We start from the raw sequence: 9,757 nt of genomic DNA, 5'->3' as shown, positions 1-9,757 counted from the left end.
CTTCTCACGTGCCTGGGCTATTTTTTGAGTTAAACACCAGGTTGTAACCTGTTTCTGGCGTTTAACTCCAACTTGCAACCTGTTTCTGGCGCTGAACGCCAGAATGCAACATGGAACTGGCGTTAAACGCCAGTTTACGTCATTTATCTTTGCGCAAAGTATAGACTATTATATATTGCTGGAAAGCCCTGGATGTCTACTTTCCAACCCAATTGAGACCGTGCCAATTGGACTCCTTTAGCTCCAAGAAATCCATTTCGAGTGCAGGGAGGTCAGAGTCCAACAGCATGAGCAGTCCTTTTTCAGCCTGAGTCAGATTTTTGCTCAGCTCCCTCAATTTTAGCCAGAAAATACCTGAAATCTCGGAAAAACACAAACTCATAGTAAAGTCCAGAAATATGATTTTTGCCTAAAAACTAATAAAAATATACTAAAAACTAACTAAAACATACTAAAAACTACATGAAATTACCCCTAAAAAGCATATAAAATATCCGCTCATCAGCCACAAAATCCTAATTACCCAAAGCTAAATAGATTATGTGTCATGTATCCAGATTAGTGCAGGTAATTAGTAATTTTGGAGAAATTTACTTTAATGCTGTGTTTAGGTGAGAGACCTCTCCCAAGGGTCACAAGAACGCATCTAGAATAAGGGTCATACTCCCGTTCTACCTAGATTTATAAAATTAAGAACAAAAGTAATCCAATAGATGCCTTGATGTGGTTGTTAGTGATTTCAGGTTGAAAAGGCTAGGAAGGGATCAAAGGAATGAAGAGGAAAGCATGCAAAGTGGAGAACACATAGAAAAGCCAAAGATTTGGATATATTCATCCATGCGCACAAGCGCTTGACGCGCACGCGTGGATCGCGAGAACCCAAGGGGCGCGCACGCGCACTGTACGTGTATGCATCGGCGCCGGCACGTGATTTTAAAGTGAAAACACGCCAAGCGAATTCTGAGAAGTTGTGGGACCCAGTTGGCGGCCAACTTTGGTGCCAAAGTGCTTTAAAAGGGCCAAGAATTAAAGAGCAAATGGGATTCCACCATTTTTACACACATTAGGATTAGGATTAGTTAGTTTAGAGAGAGAAGCTCTCACTTCTCTCTAGAATTAGGACTAGGTTTAGATTAGAATTTCTAGATCTAGGTTTTAATTCATGTTCTCTTCTACTTCTACTTCTCAATTCCTTGTTGTTACATTCATCATTCTTTTATTCTTTTTGTTGTAATTTCCTTTATGTTGCTTCAATGCTTTATTGTAGATCTACTCTTATTCCTTCTCTTTTCTTTCAATTCAATTTAAGGTAATTCATAATAATTGTGTTTCTTTTAATTTGTTGTTGTTTAATTCCTTGCAATTGAGTAGTGTAGATTTACTTTCCTTGCTATTTCTACTATGCTTCCTTTAGATGCCTTCCAGGTGTTTGATAAAATGCTTGGAAGGATGTTAGAGTAGATTTTAGTGCTCTTGGCTTGGAGAGGTAACTTAGGAACTCTTGAGTTACTAATGTCCAAGTAATTGATGATTGGGAGCCATTAACTCTAGTTCTCACTAATTGATTTGGTGGAGAATTAGGACTTATGGACTTGGATTGATATAGCTCATTTGACTTTTCTTTACTAGTTACTAGTTAGAGGATGATTTAATGGGATTAATCCTTGCCAATTCTCATGTTGTGGTTAGTGATTAGGATAGAGATCCTTGACCACCAAACCTTGCCAAGACCTTTTTGTCATTTGATTTCCTTTACCATTTACTTTTAATGTTTCTCATCCAAAACCCCAAAAACATACCTCATAACCAATAACAAGACACTTTATTGTAATTCCTAGGGAGAACAACCCGAGGTTTAAATACTTCAGTTATTAATTTTAGGGGTTTGTTACTTGTGACAAACAAATTTTTGTATGAAAGGATTATTGTTGGTTTAGAAACTATATTGCAACGAGAATTTATTTGTGAATTTCTATACCATCAAAAATCCGTTCATCACCCCCCGAAGGATGAATCTTTTCCCTTTTATATCTAACCTAATTTTGATTTAAAGATAAAATAAAATAATAAATCCTATAACTAAAAGATATTGTCTGTAAATAAATATTACAAAAATAAAAGATAAGATAACTAATAAAAGCTAAATCCATTAGAGATGCTCCAAAAGTGTGGGCTTGGTTCAGATTGTCTGGCGCTAACGGGCATTTAACACTCCCAATGGGTAAAAGCATTCCTGGTTGAAGGATGTTGCTGGCGCTAAACGCCAATTGAGCATTTAGCGCCCAGAGGAGTAATATCAACTCTTCTCATTTTAGCACAAAACTCTGCCCAATTACTTCACCTAAAATAAATAAAAACACTAAAATACTCAAAGTAGCATCCAAAGAGAATTTTAATACTAAAACAATATAAAACTTAATAAATTCTAACTAAAAATGACTAGAAAACAAGGGAAAAATAGGTACAAGACGCTCACGCATCACAACACCAAACTTAAACTATTGCTTGCCCTCAAGCAACTAAAACAATATATTACTGAGAAGAGAAGAGAAAAACGCCTAAGGCTTGAGTGTTCCTTTAAGCTCATGTCTAAGTACTGAGTGGGGCTAATGACATTGTAACTCTGAATAGTTTTCGCATCTCGCTATCCTTTGAAGCTCAGAAATATTGATGTCTCTCAGCACTAGAACCTAGATGATATTATGGACTTTCTTTCTCATGAAGCTCTAATTAATCCTTGAATACAACTTTTTCTTTTCTTTTCTTTTGGTACTTTACACCTTGAGCCTAGCCGTGACTCTAAGTGTTTTTTCTTCAAGCTTAACTTGATACAATAACACCATAAGCACTTAATTGAGTACTCTTTGAGTTCTAATCTTTCTTTTTATTTCTCCCAGACAGTGGTGCTCAGAGCCTTTGGCATACTCTGTAATTATACTTGGTCACAACTATTAGTGCTCTGTCTCAAGGATTACTTGACACATTCACATGACAAGCATATGGTTAAGGAAAATAACTTTATTGAGCTTTAGATTAATTTTGACCCTCCTAACCGTTAATGCTCAGAGCTTTGGACCTTTCTTTTTATTTTCTTTTTCTTTTTGTTGTTTGTTTTGCTTCAAGGATCAATGTCTTACTTAGTTAGAGAGTCCATCATACTTCTCTACGTTCCTGTGCCTCAAGAATCAACACTCTTAACTTCAACATCAAATATGCACGGTTTATTCTTACATTCAAAATTAAAGATAGTGCCACCACATTAAAGTAACTAGAAAGACTCATAATATATAACTCAAGCCTCATGCAGTTTACTATTTCTTTTCCTTTTTCTTTTGATTTTTCAAGCTTAGTAAGTAATACATGAGACATCTTTCAAAGTAAATATAACATAACAAAATAAATACTAGAGTAGAAAGCAATAAAAGACTCTAATGATCATGGAAAGACTCAAAATCGAAAATAGGAAATAAGATAAAATACTAAAAAATAGGAAATAGGATAGACATAAGGTAATGAGACTCAACCACCTCAGACATGGTGGCTGCTGCTCCTTCCCGTGAATCCACTCTAGCGCTTCAGCTCCTCTGGCTCACACTCCTGCCTCTGCTGCTTCTCTATCAGCTGATAGAGGAGGGCAAAGTGGCTCTAATGCTCATGTCATAGCTTATCCATAGCAGATATCAGCTGTCCAATGGATGTTGCTAGCTGAGCCTAGTACTCGCACAGAGGAAGATAGTTTCCCTAAGATAACTCAGGGAGCTCCTACTGAGGAAGGGAAACTGGCTCCTGAGGTGGTGCTTGTCCATGCTTCCGAGCATACTCCATACACCTCCTAGTGATCGGTCTATCAACTATAATAAGAATGTCTCTATCAATCTAGATATTCGCAGCCTCGTATAAGCAAAGAATGAGGAGGGAGAAAGCTAATATAACAGAGGTAGAAATGTTTGCTGATATGATGTATATCTCTAGAGGGATCACACGGTGAACTTCTACTTCATTGCCGAGCATGATGTAGTGAATCATCATAGCTCGGTCCATAGTAAACTCGGACCGGTTACTAGTGAGGAGGATGGACCGTTGAATGAACTCTAGCCATCCTCTAGCAACTGGCTTTAGATATGCCTTCCCAACTGGTATGGCTGGTCCTTGGCATCCTTCTTCCACTATGCTCTGGATAGGCATATATCCTTGAGGACTTGATCCAATCTCAGATCAGTGATGTGAGAATTAGTGTTGGTCTAGAATTTCTCAAAAATAGAATTTATCCGTTGCACGCATAATCTAGACCAACAATTAATTCTCAATCAAAGTTTAAAATAAAGATTGTCATAATTCAAAACAAATATAAACTGGGAGTTTCAAGTTCTGGGTCGTCTTCCCTAGGAGTTGCAAAGGAAGTGCTTAATTATTGGCTATGAGGGAATGTGGGTTGATGGCTAGAGGTAAGAAATGTAAATAACAAGGAATTTAAAAGGCAAGAAAATAAATAAGCATGGAATGAAGGAAGTATGCAATAACTAAATATCAAAGGCAATTAAACTCAAGGAAATAAAGCAAAAGTAAAAAAAATTCAAATACTAAGAAATCTCTTGGAAATAATTGAGAGTTAATGTTACCTATCCTTGCCATTGACCACAAACATATGATGATTATGAAGAGTTAATCCTACTTAGTCAACCTTAACATCGAGGACAAGTCAAATAGGCATAATTGATTTCAATCCACAAGTCCTAGCCAACTCTATTAATGGAAGACTTAGAGTTAGCGAAAACCAAATCAACTAACTACCCTAATATATCAATTAAGAATGGACATCAATGACTCAAGGTCATCAAAGTCCTCAATTCCAAGCCAAGAGTGAGAAGAAACTAAGTAAAAACTAAGCTAAGCATTTTTATCAAACACTTGGTGTTCATGAAAATAAAAATATATTAAATTGCAATAAAAATAAAATCTAAAGCTACTAAGTGAAAAAAAATAATAATAACAACTCAATTAAATAAGAATAAGCAAAGAAACATTAAATTGCATTAATAGAAAATTAAGATTTACAAGATTGTTCATAAAATAAAAAAATGACATAAAAGATAAATTAAGAAGAAGAACTAAGAGAATTAAGACAATAAAGCATGAAAACATAAATGAAACTACATTAAAACAAGAATTAAAATATGAAATTAAAAAGAAATTAAGGCAAAAATCCTAAATTCTAGAGAGAAGGGGGATCTTCTCTCTCTAGAAAACTAACCTAAAACATGATAAATTCTAAACCTAATTGCTCTCCCTTGCTTCCTCTTGAATTAGGGATGAAATAGCTTTAGAAATAAGTTGGATTTGGTTTTGGAGGCCCAAAATTTGCTGTCAGTGAATTGCATTAACGAGGTCACATGTTGGGACTTGTGCGCAAGCACAGATGTGTGCGTACGCACACTTTCTGGTTTTTCCACTTGTGCGTACGCACAAAGGTTGTGCGTACACATAACTGCACGCTTTCACCTATGCGTAGGCACACCTAGTTGTACGAACGCACACTTGCTGAAAAGTTCTAAACTCCATTTCTTCATGAATTCTCCACTTTTACACACTTTTTCTTCATTCCATCAATCCAATCTTTGCCTTACAAGCCTGAAATCACTCAACAAATACATCAAGGCATCAAATGGAATTAAAGTGAATAAAATTTAGCAAATAAGGCCTAAAAAGTATATTTTCACTTTTGAGCACAATTTATGGAGAATTTACAAAACCAAGCTATTTCATTGAATAAGTAACTATCATTCTCTAAGAGACAACTTCATTCTTTCTAAGCCAAATTTCCCTCTGTTCTTGTTTAAATTCCATCTTTTATTCAATCATCAAACAAAAGGACTTAGGACAAACATACATTTCAAACATGATGTAGACATGAGAATGCATAACACAAACATAAAAATGCATAACAAAGGGATCTTAGAAGGTACATCATGTTTCAGATGTACATCTTCTTTATTTATTGAAATACTAAAAGAAACTTCACCACCTTTAAGCTTTGGGTTCCTTTCCTTTGCTTGATTCTCCTTGCTTCCCTTTTCCTTTTGGATCTTGCTTTTTCTTGCTTCTTATTTCTCATTGTTGTTTTGTTTTTGATCCTTCCTCTATCTTTCTCCATATTCCTGAGCTCATCATCCTATCTTTTAGCCTTTCTATGTTGAACTTCACCCTTGCAATTTCCTGTTCTTCTAAAATCTTATGTGCTTCATTGAATGTTTGGATTTTTGGGTTGAGTACTGGGAGTGTTCCACAAATGTAGCTGAGTTTTTCTTGAGTGCACATATCATAATCAATTCTATCTCTGTGTCTAGCTTCTTTAAACATTCTGTTTTCATTGAATTCTCTGTAAAGCTTATCCTCTCTATCATCCATCCTTTGAAGAAGTTCCCTTTGTTGAGCTTGCTCTTTCCTCAACTGAACCTGCTCTTGTATTACTTTATTCATGGATCTTTCATATTCAGTAGTTGAGTTGTTGATGGCTTCATACATCTTAGTATATTGCTCTTGTTGAAGTTCCATCATGTGCGTTTGATATTCCCTCTGCTGCTCCATCCATTGAGCTTGGGCTCCTCTTTGTTGATCCATCAATTGCCAAAGATCTCTTTGTTGTTGAGCTTGCTCATTTTGGCTTCTTTGAATTTGTGAGTATTGCCCGGAGATTCCTTCTAACGCCGCTTGAAGTTGGTTCATGCTTAGTGCAGCTGGTTCTTCTCTATCGTCTTGTTGTTCTCCTTCTTCTTGCTCCCATTCTTCTTCTTGCTCCTCTTCTTGCCTTGTTTCTTTCCTCCTCTTTCTTCTTGCTAAAGGTTGCCTTTCTAATTGGGTTGTGGTGACATACTCCATTAACTTCTTGGTGATAGGTTTCCCAGTGGAGACTATGTCTGTGGAATCAAATTCTCCAAGTGGCACTCCAGCTTCTTCACATAAACACAAGATAGTGCTAGGATATCCTAGCCAGCCGTCTCTTTGGACACCTTCTGCTATGCTAATGATGTTCTTGGCTATGGTTTCTCCCACATCTATCTCCCCTCCTTTCATTATACAATGAATCATTATAGCTCTGTTCAATGTCACCTCTGAGTTGTTTGAGGTGGAGATTAATGATCTTCTCACTATGTCATGCCATCTTTTTGCTTGAGGTATGAGATCACCCCTTCTGAGTTTGAGTGGTTGTTTGTGTGAGTCCAACACCCAGTCTGTGCCTACTTTACATAAATCACTTAGAACATCCACACACCTTGGGTCATATTTGATCCTCTCCTCATAGCTAGGTTGCTTGAACCGTTTTGGTTTGGTTTTTAGCACTCTATTGATGGTGTCTGGGCTAAATGGAACTACCACTCCTCGTACATAACTCATGTATGGTTCTTCCTCCTCATCTTTCTTTATGACATTAGCATAGAACTCATGGATGAGAAGCATACTTACAATTTGGGGTTGGTCACATAGAAGCTCCCATCCCCTTTTTTTAATCACTTTGTGTATGTCCGGGTATTCCTCATCTTTTAGCTTGAAAGGCACCTCGGGGACAATATCTCTGCTCATCATCCATTTGAAGATGCGTTTATGGTATTCAGATTTGAACCTTCTTTCATCAAATGTGGGTTGCTCTTGCATGGGTTGCTTATCCTTCTTCTTCCTAGCTCGTGTTGATGAGGCCATTGGATTGTGATGGTCGAATCTTCCCAACACCAAACTTGAAGCAATGCTTGTCCTCAAGCATACAAGAAGTGTAAGTAAGTGAGGCTTAGATTGGTAAGCTTATAGGGTAAGAAATGAAGGTTTGAAAGTGATTGAAAGGGATTTGTGGAGTGAAGATGGTACGGGTAGTCTAGAGACTAAAGTTTGTGAAACAAGTAAGAATAATAAGGGGAGTGTTTTCGGATGACTTGGTGAAGCATGGTGGTGGTCTATATATAGAAGTGGAAGTGAAGTGAGATGTTGTTGGGGGTTCATAGTTACTTTGCATGGTGGAAGCATTGTTTTAATGGTTTGGTTGTGGCATGGGAAGTATGAATCTTCTAGCTAATGCATGTTGAGTGTCTTTTCCCAAAGCACAAACTCCAAGGCACATGTGACTTCCTTTTTCTTCTATGTGCATCCATGAACTCCTCTCCCAAGATTCTCCATCACTTCTTTCTTTCACTTCCCTGCAACAAAAATGAAAACTTTGAGATTCTGGAAAACAAACTCTTGACTTTTGCTATCTAAATTTTTTTTTGAAATCCTAATGAGGCCTTAATTAAAATGAAAAATTTAATTCTGAGGGAGTTTTTATATGCTGAATTAAACTAAAATGTTTTTTCTAGCATTTTATGCATGCATGGATACCAAACTTAGTTTGTGACTAAGTGTTGCAAAAAGAGTTCTGCGTTTCTTTAAGGTTTGTCACACCAAACTTAGTGTCTTGCATACACTATATGCTATACTCTCTTTTTTTTGAGATATATGATGCACCCTTCCATTATTAACTACTTAAAGCATAAGAATAAAAGACTTCTGTGCATGGGTTGCCTCCCATGAAGCGCTTGTTTATTGTCCTTAGCTTGACAATGCAGCCTCCTTTTTCATGCTAGCCATAGTACAGTTTCTTCTTTGCTCCAGGGGCCACCAAGATAGAGTTTCACCCTCTGCCCATTGACTGTAAAGGTCTCTTTTGAATTCTCATAAAGTAATTCCACTATCCATGAGGTGATACTTTGGTGATGGTGTATGGACCATTCCATCTAGACCTCAGCTTCCCAGGGAAGATCTTCAGTCTTGAGTTGAATAGCAACACCTTTTGGCCTGGTTCAAATGTTCTTGGAGAGATTCTCTTGTCATGCCACCTTTTTGCTCTTTCCTTGTATATTCTAGCATTCTCATATGCCTCCAATCTGAATTCTTCCAATTCATTGAGTTGTAGTAGCCTCTTTTCTCCTGCTGCTTGAGCATCTAAATTCAAGAGTTGAGTGGCCCAAAAGGCCTTGTGTTCAAGCTCTACAGGTAGATGGCATGCTTTCCCATACACTAGCTGAAATGGAGATTTCCCTATGGGTGTTTTGAATGCTGTCCTGTATGCCCAGAGTGCATCATCCAGCTTCCTTACCCAATCTTTTCTTGTTGTTCCCACAGTTTTCTCCAAGATCCTCTTTAGCTCTCTGTTGCCAAGTTTAGCTTACCCATTTGTCTGGGGGTGATAGGGTGTTGCCACTTTATGAGTTACCCCATATTTATGGAGAAGAGAGTTTAATTGTTTGTTGCAAAAGTGGCTCCCCGCATCACTTACAAGTCCCTTTGGCACTCCAAATCTAGTGAAGATGTTTTTCTTTAGGAATTGCAATACCACATTGGTGTCATATGTGGTTGTGGCTATTGCTTCAACCCATTTCGAAACATACTCCACTGCCACCAAAATGTATTTGAAAGTGTAGGATGGAGGGAAAGGTCCCATGAAGTCTATTCCCCATAGATCAAAGAGCTCCACCTCTAGGATGAACTTTTGAGGCATCTCATTCTTCTTTGTCAGGCCACCTGCTCTTTGGCATTCATTGCAATGAATCACAAAATCCCTAGCATCCTTGAAGATGGATGGCCAGTAGAATCCACTTTGAAGCACCTTTGCTGCAGTTCTTTCAGCTCCAAAATGACCACCATAGCTAGAGTTATGACAATGCCACAATATGTCCTTCATCTCTACCTCTGGCACACATCTTCTAATCATTCCATCTGGGCATCTTTTAAA

The sequence above is a fragment of the Arachis duranensis genome, chromosome 3 (assembly GCF_000817695.3).
Source record: "Arachis duranensis cultivar V14167 chromosome 3, aradu.V14167.gnm2.J7QH, whole genome shotgun sequence".
Lineage (NCBI taxonomy): Eukaryota > Viridiplantae > Streptophyta > Magnoliopsida > Fabales > Fabaceae > Arachis > Arachis duranensis.
This window is presented reverse-complemented; position numbering follows the sequence as displayed.